Here is a 13,414-nt window from a genome sequence, read left to right as displayed (position 1 = left end):
TGCGATTTGCAATAGGTGTAAGGATTTTAATGTTGATGCCTGTAGTGAACACTTAATTTCCATTTCTAAATTAAATGATGAAGTGGCTACTCTTAATGCTCAACTTAAGACTAGCAAGAGTAATTTTGATAAACTAAAATTTGCAAGGGATGCCTACACCATTGGTAGACACCCCTCAATTAAGGATGGGCTTCGCTTCAAGAGGGAAGCCAAGAACTTAACAAGCCAAAGAGCTCCCATTTTCAATAAGGAAAAGGGGAAGGCTCCTATGGCTAATAGTAGTCAAAAGAATCATGCATTTATTTATGATAGAAAATTTTCTAGAAATGCTTATCATAATAGGAGTTGTGATGCTTATGATTCACATGCCATGATTGCTTCAAGCTCTTCCTTTGTGCATGGTAGAGATTTGCCAAGGAAAAATATTATTCATCATATGCCTAGGAGAAATGTTGTTCATGTGCCTAGAAAAATACATAATGAAAATGCTACTGTTATACATGCCTGCAACACTACATTTGTACTCACATGTAAAAATAAGAAAGTGGTTGCTAGGAAATTAGGGGCAAAATGCAAGGAAGACAAAACTTGCATTTGGGTCCCTAAGTCTATTGTTACTAACCTTGTAGGACCCAACAAGAGTTGGGTACCTAAAACCCAAGCCTAATTTGCCTTGCAGGTTTATGCATCCGGGGGCTCAAGCTGGATTATCGACAGCGGATGCACAAACCACATGACGGGGGAGAAGAAGATGTTCACCTCCTACGTCAAGAACAAAGATTCCCAAGATTCAATCATATTCGGTGATGGGAATCAAGGCAAGGTTAAAGGACTAGGAAAAATAGCTATTTCATCTGAGCATTCCATCTCTAATGTGTTTTTAGTTGAATCGCTCAGGTATAACTTGTTGTCCGTTAGTCAACTTTGTAATATGGGTTACAATTGTTTATTTACCAATGTAGATGTGTCCGTCTTTAGAAGGTGTGATGGTTCATTAGCTTTTAAGGGTGTACTAGACGACAAACTTTATTTAATTGATTTTTCGAAGTAAGAGGCCGGTCTAGATGCATGCTTAATTGCTAAGACTAGCATGGGCTGGCTGTGGCATCGTCGTCTAGCACATGTTGGGATGAAGAACCTTCATAAGCTTCTAAAGGGGGAACATGTGTTAGGTCTAACAAATGTATCTTTCAAAAAAGATAGACCTTGTGCAGCTTGTCAAGCAGGTAAACAGGTGGGAAGTACTCATCATAGCAAAAATGTGATGACCACATCAAGACCTTTGGAGCTATTTCATATGGACCTCTTCGGACCTGTCGCCTATCTCAGCATAGGGGGAAGTAAGTATGGTCTTGTTATTGTTGATGATTTTCCCCGCTTCACTTGGGTATTCTTTTTGCAGGATAAATCTGAGACCCAAGGGACCCTCAAGCGCTTCCTAAGGAGAGCTCAAAATGAATTTGAGCTCAAGGTGAAGAAGATAAGGAGCGACAACGGGTCCGAGTTTAAGAACCTTCAAGTAGAGGAGTACCTTGAGGAGGAAGGAATCAAGCACGAGTTCTCCGCTCCCTACACACCACAGCAAAACGGTGTGGTAGAGAGGAAGAACAGGACACTCATAGACATGGCGAGGACGATGCTTGGAGAGTTCAAGATGCCTGAGCGGTTTTGGTCGGAAGCCGTGAACACGACTTGCCACGCCATAAACCGGGTCTACCTTCATTGCCTCCTCAAGAAGACGTCGTACGAACTTCTAACCGGTAACAAACCCGACGTTTCATATTTTCGTGTATTTGGGAGTAAATGCTACATTCTAGTGAAGAAAGGTAGGAATTCCAAATTTGCTCCCAAAGCTGTAGAAGAGTTTTTGTTAGGTTATGACTCAAATACAAAGGCGTATAGAGTCTTCAACAAATCATCGGGTTTGGTTGAAGTCTCTAGCGACGTTGTATTTGATGAGACTAATGGCTCTCCAAGAGAGCAAGTTGATATTGATGATGTAGATGAAGAAGATGTTCCAACGGCCGCAATACGCACCATGGCGATTGGAGATGTGCGACCACAGGAACAAAAGGAGCAATATCAACCTTCTTCCTCAACAATGGTGCATCCCCCAACTCAAACTGATGAACAGGTTCATCAAGAGGAGGCATGTGATCAAGGGGGAGCACAAGATAATGATGTTATGGAGGAAGAAGCACCTCAAGCCCCTCCAACTCAAGTCTGAGCGACGATTCAAAGGAATCATCCTGTCGACCAGATATTGGGTGATATAAGCAACGGAGTAACTACTCGCTCTAGATTAGCTAATTTTTGTGAGCATTACTCTTTTGTCTCTTCTATTGAGCCTTTCAGGGTAGAAGATGCCTTGCTAGATCCGGACTGGGTGTTGGCCATGCAGGAAGAACTTAATAACTTTAAGCGAAATGAAGTTTGGACACTGGTGCCACGTCCCAAGCAAAACGTTGTGGGAACCAAGTGGGTGTTCTGCAACAAACAAGACGAGCAAGGAGTGGTGACAAGGAACAAGGCTAGACTTGTGGCAAAAGGTTATGCCCAAGTCGCATGTTTGGACTTTGAGGAGACTTTTGCTCCTGTGGCTAGGCTAGCGTCTATTCGTATTTTGTTAGCCTATGCCGCTCACCATTCTTTCAGGTTGTTCCAAATGGATGAGAAGAGCGCTTTCCTCAACGGGCCAATCAAGGAGGAGGTGTACGTAGAGCAACCCCCTGGCTTTGAGGATGAACGGTACCCCGACCACGTGTGTAAGCTCTCTAAGGCGTTGTATGGACTTAAGCAAGCCCCAAGAGCATGGTATGAATGCCTTAGAGATTTTCTAATTACTAATGCTTTCAAGGTTGGGAAAGCCGATCCAACTTTATTTACTAAGACTTGTGATGGTGACTTATTTGTATGCCAATTTTATGTCGATGACATAATATTTGGTTCTACTAACCAAAAGTCTTGTGAAGAGTTTAGCAGGGTGATGACTCAAAAATTTGAGATGTCGATGATGGGCGAGTTGAACTACTTCCTTGGGTTCCAAGTGAAGCAACTCAAGGACGGCACTTTCATCTCCCAAACAAAGTATACGCAGGACTTGATCAAGCGGTTTGGGATGACGGACGCCAAGCCCGCAAAGACTCCAATGGGAACCGACGGACATGTCGACCTCAACAAAGGAGGTAAGTCCGTTGATCAAAAGGCATACCGGTCTATGATAGGTTCCTTGCTATACTTATGTGCTAGTAGACCGGATATTATGCTAAGCATATGCATGTGTGCTAGATTTCAATCCGATCCAAGGGAGTGTCACCTTGTGGCCGTTAAGCGAATACTTAGATATTTAGTTGTTATGCCTTGTTTCGGGATCTGGTATCCAAAGGGGTCTACCTTTGACTTGATTGGATACTCAGACTCCGATTATGCTGGATGCAAGGTTGATAGGAAGAGTACATCAGGGACGTGCCAATTCTTAGGAAGGTTCCTGGTATCTTGGAGTTCTAAGAAACAAACTTCCGTTGCCCTATCCACCACTGAGGCCGAGTATGTTGCCGCAGGACAGTGTTGCGCGCAACTACTTTGGATGAGGCAAACCATTAGGGACTTTGGCTACAATCTGAGCAAAGTCCCACTCCTATGTGACAATGAGAGTGCAATCCGCATGACGGATAATCCTGTTGAACACAGCCGCACAAAGCACATAGACATCCGACATCACTTTTTGAGAGACCACCAGCAAAAGGGAGATATCGAAGTGTTTTATGTTAGCACCGAGAACCAGCTAGCTGATATCTTTACCAAGCCTTTATATGAGAAGACCTTTTGCAGGCTGCATAGTGAGCTAAATGTCTTAGATTTGCGTAACTTGGATTGATCTATAGCATACATGTGTTTATGCCTTTGATCATGTTCCTTATGCATATTGCTGCTTATTTATGGTGCTCAAGTTGTACACATGATCCCCGGACCTCAAAAGTTCATGTGTAAGTGATGCTCATATTTAGGGGGAGTTGTGCTACAACTTGACCTCTTGAGACTAACCGTGTGCTCGAGTTTACTTAAATTAGTCTCAAGGATGGATTGAAAGGGAAAGGTGAACTTGGACCATGCAAGACTTCCACTGCACTCCGATGAGAGGGTAATTAACTCCAAGTTCATCTCTTTGCTCTTATTGCCTTTTTGCTCTTAATTGAAGATTTTGGTGAGGCAATGGGGTTAAAGGGCCAAAAATGATCCTGTTTTGGTGCTTGATGCCAAAGGGGGAGAAATTAAGGCCAAAGCAAGCAAATGGATCAGCTACCACTTGAGAATTTTGGAAAATAGTAGAGTTAGAGTTTTTGATTTGCCAAAATACTCCAAGTGTCTCTTTTTGCCAAGAGTTGGTCTCTTGTGGGGAGAATGTTTGATTATGGGAAAAATGGGGAGTTTTTGAATCTTTGATCAATTTCTCTTGGAATACCTCTCTTTATGTCTCAACAAGTGTGTTTGACTTAGAGATAGGAAATTGAATTTGGTTTGCAAAAATAAACCAAGTGGTGGCAAAGGATGATCCAAATAAGCCAAATTTGAATAAAAAACAATTATTGTTCAATATTGCATTGATGTTGCACTTCTCTTAGTTGCTTTTTGTTGTGTTGGCATAAATCACCAAAAAGGGGGAGATTGAAAGGGAAATGTGTCTTTGGGCCATTTCTAAGTATTTTGGTGATTAAGTGCCCAACACAAATGGTTTAAGTGCAAAGTGTGCAAAATGGTGGATGAAGTGCAAAACATCAAGAAGGTATGATTCTAGACTTAGTACATTGTATTTTGTGTACTAACACATTTGTCTAAGTGCTAGAATCAGAGAAAATACAAAAGGAAAAAAGATTTGGCTGGAGCAGCCAAGACTCAGCGCAGTCTGGGTGCATCGGACTGTCCGGTGGTGCACCGGACAGTGTCCGGTGCGCCAGGCTGGCGTCTGGTCAACTGGCCACTCTCGGGAATTCGTCGGCGGCGTACGACTAAAATTCACCGGACTGTCCGGTGGTGCACCGGACTGTCCGGTGAGCCAACGGTCGACCGCGCCAACGGTCGGCCACACAATCAACGTGTGATGCGTGGCCGAGCCAACGGTCTGATGGGGGCACTGGACTGTCCGGTGTGCACCGGACAGTGTCCGGTGCGCCAACGGCTCCAAATCTTCAACGGTCGGCTGCGCCAAATTAGGAAGGCTATCTGCACCAGACAGTGAACAGGGGATGTCCGGTGGTGCACCGGACTGTCCGGTGCGCCACCCGACAGAAGGCAAGAATTGCCTTCCCTGATTGCCTCCAACGGCTCCTAGCTGCCTTGGGGCTATAAAAGGGACCCCTAGGCGCATGGAGGAAATATACAAGCATTCTCTGATCATCTCTAAGCACCAAGACTTCATTCTAGCGCATTTGATTCTTTGTGATAGCAATTTGAGCTCCTCTTGAGTTGGGAACTCCGTGTGTGAACTTAGAGCTCAAGTTGCGACTAGTGTGCGTGTTTGTGCTGTTGCTTTTGAGACTTGTGTGTGTTGCTTTTCCCTCCCTTACATCTGTGCTTCTTTGAGATCATCATTTGTAAGGGCGAGAGGCTCCAAGTTGTGGAGATTCCTCGCAAACGGGATATAGTGAAAGAAAGGAAAACATCGTGGTATTCAAGTGGATCTTTAGATCACTTGAAAGGGGTTGAGTGCAACCCTCATCCATTGGGACGCCACAACGTGGAGTAGGCAAGTGTTGTACTTGGCCGAACCACGGGATAAACCATCGTGTCTCTTGTGCTTGTTCTCACTGTGACTATTGTGTTTCACAAGAGCTCGGTCCTTAGCCACTTGATTTCATTATGCTAACACTTAATCAAGTTTTGTGGCTTTAAGTTTTAAGTTTTTATAGGATCACCTATTCACGCCCCCTCTAGGTGCTCTCACACTTATAAAGGGAATCTCTCTTTATATCTGGAAATCATGGGACTAATGTTTTTGTCTAAATAACCTAAGTAGTCTCACATGTAGAGAATAAGTTTCTCTTTGAAGATGCGCAATCTAACATGAAAAGAAAAGTCAATACAATGATTTATGTTGTTTTGCCTCTTGCTTAAGTTGGATATGATTCTTATATATTTATTGCTCTCCATGTTATGAATTAGATTTATTCCCGTAATCTTAAAAGAATTATCTATGCAAAATTAAGCATACATCATGGAATAACCTAGTTCATATTATAAAGTTTCCATGCTTTAGTAATCTATTTTCCATTCCTTATCAAAATGATTACACAAAGGGAAACTAGTGCTTGTGTTACTAATGACATATCTCTTGAGCTTACTTATGAAAATCTACAAGAGAGTAAGTGCAAGCCGCAAGCCTCAAGGGTTACTCTTCACCCAAAGGAAGAAAGGTAAAAGCAAAGGTATGAGAACTCATCTTCTTAATCAAATATAGTTCCCATCAATGGTTATTTTTCTCTAAATTCTACCTATGTGAAGAATAGATTCTTTATTGGACTTAAGTCAGCTAGATGTGCATTCAATCTCATTCTCATGCACTTGTCCATTAGAATCTAATTCATGCCTTTGCTATATCTGTTCTCATATTGATATGCTTTTAAGTCGTGATAATAAATTCAATATGAAGAAGTAAAATTCCTATGATTGATCAAGATATTTAAAAGGTGCTTATTCCTCTTTTCTAATAATGTGCACTAATGTTAAGGATTTTACTTCATGTCTGTGTGACTTGTAAATGATGAATTGTTTATATGCCTTATCTAAAAGAAATCATTCTTCATCATATACTCCCTTGTGCTATTAACATCTCTCTTGAGTATTTTCAATAAGTTTGGAAGGAAAAAGAGTCAACTATAAAGGGAGGACACTCAAATGAAAAATGAAGACATCAAGAGCAACAACACCTACTTGGATAATGAGATCTTCAAAACAATCAATGGTGTGGTTGTAAGCATTCTAAATCTTTTTCATTGTGAGAATACTAGACATAAATTGTTTATTGCAAATTTTGTAAGCCTTGATCAAGATGAATAATGCTTCTCCCTATTTGTCTTTAAAAGTGAGTACATCTATCCAATTCATTCAATTTCTTGATGCATATCTTTAGGGGGAGCCTATTTCTATATCTTGATTATATTGAGACTAACACTTTATCTTAGTAATCTCATATAGTCTCATATATGAGAACAATTTTCTCATGAAGTATGCTACTACATATCAATCCATCTTGGTAAAGTAATGTCACCTTTATCAAGGATTGTAGCTTTCATTGTTAAAGTAGCATATTTACTGGATTCTCCCGTTTTAAGCTTGTTTAATGATCTAATGCCTATGTTGTTCTTTTGATCGCATCTGTTGTTTGTTTGATCATTGAATAACTTCAATTAACACTTATGTTTCCTAGTGCCTTATATAATTTCAATCAATATCTCTCTTGATATGCACTAAGTTAAAAGGAGAATTCATGATATATTTATGCAATTTGTGATCTACTTGATATATAATAACAATGACTTAAAAAGGATCACTAGTTGTAGAACCCTCTCTTGTGCAAAATATTTCCATACACTATCTTGAATATAGGTCTTAAATAACTAAGACTAAGGACAAAGCACAATAAAGAGAGCGTCTCTATGTGAAGGTACAAAAGGGTAAAACTACTTCCTCTCATTTACACATGTACCTAAATCTTCTATACATTCCTTGCATATCTCGTATAAAAGGAAGAGAAAGCATGTCTATGCATATCCCTGCTTCATACCTAGTTTAACCTCTCAAAAATTTTCATTCTTGCATTAATGCACTTTTGTTGCAACTAGGTGAAGTGATTTTATTGTCAAAGAGCTTAAAGCTTAACCTTGTAACGAGGATAAGCTACCTTTGTTTCAAAGGTGGAGGATCCTTAAGTCTCTTTGAAATCCTTAAGGGTAAATGCTTAAAAAGATTCCAACATGCTTTCATAAGTGCATAGTCTGTCATGAGCATCACACTTTTATTATGACACATTGCACTTCACAGTTTCTATGATAAAGATATGTTCTCATTAACCTAATTATGTGCACTTGGCATTTAAGGCCAAAATTTGTATTCCTCTCAAGGCACATATTTAGGGGGAGCAATCTATATTATATAGAACTGTTTAAGCTTAATTGACATATCCTTTTAATCATGTCTCTTTCCTTTGGTACGTTTGCATATTTCCTATCTCTATTGTGCCAAGGCTAAGACTAATATGTTTCCATGAGCATCTCGTGTATTAAGTCTTAGATTGAAAGGGAAATGGAGTATTCGGCAAAGACATAGCTTCCACTCTACATCTTCGGTATTATCCTTCCTTGCCGGTATTCCGCCAGCTCTCCAATTTGGTATAATCTTCACTCATATATTGTTTACCAAAGGTGGATAGAAAGTAAAAAGGGCTTATATTTCACTCACAAAGTATCCGTTTTTGGCGATTCATGCCAAAGGGGGAGAAAGTATTAGCCCAAAGCAAAAGGACCGCACCACCACCAATTTCAAAAAATGTTGTCTTTCAATTTGTATTAAAGAACTTTTTCAATTGGTATCTTATTTGATATAAATTCAAATTGGTATGACCTCTTTCAAAATTAATATCTAAAACCCTCTTGAACACTAAGAGAAGAATTTCATTGAAGGGGAGTTTTGTTTAGTCAAAGGAAAATCATTTGAAACAGGGGGAGAAAATTTTAAATCTTGAAAATGCTTCTCAAAATCATATTCATATACCTTTGAATATTTGCAAAAAGACTTTGAAAAGAATTTGCAAAAACAAAACAAGTGGTGCAAGCGTGGTCCAAAATGTTAAAATAAAGAAAGCAATCCTTACATATCTTATGAAAATGTAAATTGGTTTAATTCCAAGCAACTTTTGCACTTACCTTATGCAAACTAGTTCAATTATGCATTTATATATTTGCTTTGGTTTGTGTTGGCATCAATCACCAAAAAGGGGAGATTTAAAGGGAAATAGGGTCAAACCTTTTCCTAAATAATTTTGGTGGTTGAAATGCCCAACACAAATAATTGGACTAACTAGTTTGCTCTAGATCATACATTCTACAGGTGCCAAAGGTTCAACATAAACCAATAAAAAGAACAAGTTAGGCTTCAAAAGAAAGGAGCAAAAAGGAAACCGAAGTGTTCCCTGGTCTGGCGCACCGGACTGTCCGGTGTGCCACCGGACAGTGTCCGATGCACCAGGGTGAATCAACTCCAACTCCACAGCTTCGGGTTTCCGAGGCGCAGCTCCGCTATAATTCACCGGACTGTCCGGTGTGCCACTGGACTGTCCGGTGCACCAGCGGAGCAACGGCTATCTACGCGCAACAGTCGACTCTGACGGATGAAAAGTGCAGCACAGTACCACGGCAGAAGTCAGAGCAGCAGGTCAGAGGGGCACCGGACTATCTGGTGTGATACCGGACTATCCGGTGTCACATGAGGACAAAACCTCCAACGATCGACCAGCTCCAAGCCCTAACGACAAGATGACGTGGTGGCGCACCGGACTATCCGGTGCGCCCATCGCCAGCAGCCTTCACAAACGGCTACAATTTGGTTGGTGGCTATAAATACCACCCCAACTGGCCACTTCAAGGTGTGGGAGCCCAAGCAACATTCGAAGTCATATAGTTGACATATCCAAGCCCTCCCAACCACCTCTATTCATTGATCCATCCTATACACATGATTTAGACCACCACAACCCACACAAGTGCCACAAAAGTGAGAGCAAGCAAAAGAAAGCTTCTCGTGTGAGTTTAGCTCTAGTGCCTTGTGAGATTCATTGAGAGAAAGTGTGTGCTACAACTTGCGTTCATAAGTGCGCCGCAGGCTGAGGGGCGCACGAACCATCAATATGCCGCAGTTAGAGGGATCATAGGTCATGAGCGCTATGCGGCTCGAGGGATCTATAGGTCATGAGTGGGGAGCGGACCGGCGCCCATGCTGTGGCTCGGTGCTAGGCATGGTTAATGCGGCCAGTCATTTATGGTAGGTCAGTCCGAGGCTGGGCGTTGGATCCACTCAAGTGGCTCCCTTCCAACACGCCCGGCTTCCTTTGTCAGGCTCTAGTATGGAAGGGTACAACGACGTAGCCAGACACGTCGTGCTTAGGGTGTCTGCTCACGACTTCGTTCGTGATGCACACTAACCGCGACGTGCTACACCTCAACATTGTCCCCATGACAATAATAATATATAAGAAAAAGCATTGTCCCCATGACAATAATAATATATAAGAAAAAGAACTTTGCTTTTTGGTTTCTAGCGTTGTGGGGCCTTCAAACCCCTTCCCTCTACTATATACACGAGCTCGTTCAGCCTTCTTAACGATCTACCGACCCCTAGAGCGGTCGAGGATGCTCTTTTAAGGGATTCAAGCACAATACGTTCGTCCTTAGAATTGGCTAACACTAAGGTGCGACGTCTACAATCACGACTAGCGGCTCTTAACGATCTAGAGTAGGGAAACTATCGTGGCCCGACCTTTAGGCTCTTGACGGTTTTGAAAGGGAAATAGGGTCAAACCTTTTCCTAAATAATTTTGGTTGTTGAAATGTCCAACACAAATAATTGGACTAACTAGTTTGCTCTAGATCACACATTCTACAGGTGCCAAAGGTTCAACACAAACCAATAAAAAGAACAAGTTAGGCTTCAAAAGAAAGGAGCAAAAAGGAAACCGAAGTGTTCCCTGGTCTGGCGCACCGGACTGTCCGGTGCACTAGGGTGAATCAACTCCAACTCCACAGCTTCGGGTTTCCCAGGCACAGCTCCGCTATAATTCACCGGACTGTCCAGTGCACCAGCGGAGCAACGACTATCTGTGCGCAACGGTCGACTATGACGGATGAACAGTACAGCACAGTACAACGGCAGAAGTCAGAGCAGCAGGTCAGAGGGGCACCGGACTGTCCGGTGTGACACCGGACTGTCTGGTGCCACATGAGGACAAAACCTCCAACGGTCGACCAGCTCCAAGCCCTAACGACAAGATGACATGGCGGCGCACCGGACTGTCCGGTGCGCCCATCGCCAGCAGCCTTCTCAAACGGCTACAATTTGGTTGGTGGCTATAAATACCACCCCAACCGGACACTTCAAGGTGTGGGAGCCCAAGCAACATTCCAAGTCATATAGTTGACATATCCAAGCCCTCCCAACCACCTCTATTCATTGATCCATCCTATACACAAGATTTAGACCACCACAACCCACACAAGTGCCACAAAAGTGAGAGCAAGCAAAAGAAAGCTTCTCGTGTAAGTTTAGCTCTGGTGCCTTGTGAGATTCATTGAGAGAAAGTGTGTGCTACATCTTGCGTTCATTTGTGCGTGGAGTATTGACTCCCATTTGAACTTCCTCCAAAGTTTTGGAGGCTTGTAAAGCTAGCAAGAGACACCTAAGTGTGTGGTGATCCTTGCGGGGTCTTAAGTGATCCTTGAGAAGAAGAAGAGCTCGCCGATCTTGGGGATCAGTTGAGAGAGGGAAATGGTTGAAAGAGACCCGTCCTTAGTGGACTCCTCAACGGGGACTAGGCCTTCGAGGGCCGAACCTCGGTAAAACAAATCACCCGTGTCTCGTGTGTTTATTGCTTGTGATTTGTTTGTTCTCCCTCTTTCTAAGTTCTCTTGCACAACTCTTTGCTAACATTATTTTGTGTTGCTTCAAGTTAAATTCTCATTTAGAGAAGCAACTCCTTGCAAGAAAGAACTTGTGTTTATCTTCTTCTTAACTAAGCCCTCTTGCATTATTCTCCACTAACATTTCTAATAGTATTGTTATTGATTAAATTCCGCACTCTTTGAAAACAATACTCATTGCAAGCAAAGGACTTAGTTTTATACTCCGATAATTGTGAATCTTGTTCTAACCATTAATCAAGGGATCTAGTTTGTATTTAGAATTATAATTTTCAGGTTTCGCCTATCCACCCCCTCTAGGCGACTTTCAGGTTTCTAGATTCCTGACTACCTGGTGGTTCATCGCATGTCCTAGGCCTGAAGCGCTGGGCTTTTTCCTATGCGTAGATCAGACTACAAAATTTGTTCATGCGCGGGGAGGAATCAGAGGTCGTGTCTCCTTGACATTCCAAAGCATGCTCGCGAGGCTGTGGAGTCTATGATTCACTGTGGCGCAGTGACGACCTTCACCATTGCGCAACTTCACTGCGGTGGCCGCCTTCATGATGTTGTTGGCCTACCTGCCGAGACAATGTCAGCGGACTTGGAACTCCTAACAAGCGGCTTTGACGCTGCGGCGAACTCCGTGCTTGGGGTGGTGTTGGTGGAGGAAATAATTCGTGATCTCCTGTAATCTTGCTTTGCGGCCTGTTAGTTCCTACAACGTGTATGGTCGTTAGGTCCCTCGGACCCTGGTTGGTCCTAGGTTTACTCTCGGTCCGAGGGGCGCTATACGTGCGGCTTTTCCCATTCATCATACCCGTGTGAGGCGAGCCCCCAAGCCTCTGCTCGATGCAGAGATCCGTCTGGGGGTCGTCTTGTCTTTTTGTTTTACTCTCCGCACACATCTTCCACAACGATGAGGTGAGGTGAGGCGAACCACACTTTACTCGATGGTCTAGCAATGGTGCTCGGTGAGCTGCAAACGGGTAATAGGGGTTACAGGCAGTCGAGAGAGGGAGGAGAGGCTCCCATGTCTCTTATTGGGGTGGAAGTGGAGCTTAGAAGCTGTAAAGTGGAGTCGTAGGTAAGTCTTGGCTTGGCGGGGCTCTAGCCTCCTGATCCTCGTCGGCGCTCCTCCTCCTGTTCGTCCTTGTGGGTTCGTCTTTGCCTGAAGGTGTTCGATTGTGTCCAAGAGCTCTCTCCTTCGCCCCAATGCCTGGAGGTCGGTCTCTTCGTTTTATAGACCGGGACAGAGGTCGACCAGTGGTGGCTTCCCTGGGAAGGAACCATAAGGTAGGGGTAAAATCAGTGTTTTATCCCGCGAGGCACGCATACTAGTAGGACCCGAGGCTGTCTAGCTGTCCCGTATCTATTGTGGCGGATGGCGTGGGGCGGTGATGGCCCGAGGGGTAATCATTCTGCATCAGTCTAAACAGCTAGCGTTAATCTTAAGTAAATAGGGCCCTAGCTAGTAGCTACGGTTAAGCATGCCGCGCCTGTCCCGCGTATTGCCCATATACCAACAGCAGCCTCGCGCGCCCGTATGGCCCATACACCTGCAGCAGCCTCGCGCGCGTACACGACGTCACGACCTCGGATCTAGACAAAACAATCATTAGTGACATCTCTATTAAATTATAGTATCATCAACTCATTTAAGTAGTAATAAACATTCTAATGGAGATTATAAAATCCATTATGTTATATGACACCACGAAAATAGCCTGGATCCGCCACTGACCCGACCT

This window comes from Zea mays, chromosome 8 (genome assembly GCF_902167145.1).
Source record: "Zea mays cultivar B73 chromosome 8, Zm-B73-REFERENCE-NAM-5.0, whole genome shotgun sequence".
NCBI classification, from domain to species: Eukaryota; Viridiplantae; Streptophyta; class Magnoliopsida; order Poales; family Poaceae; genus Zea; species Zea mays.
This window is presented reverse-complemented; position numbering follows the sequence as displayed.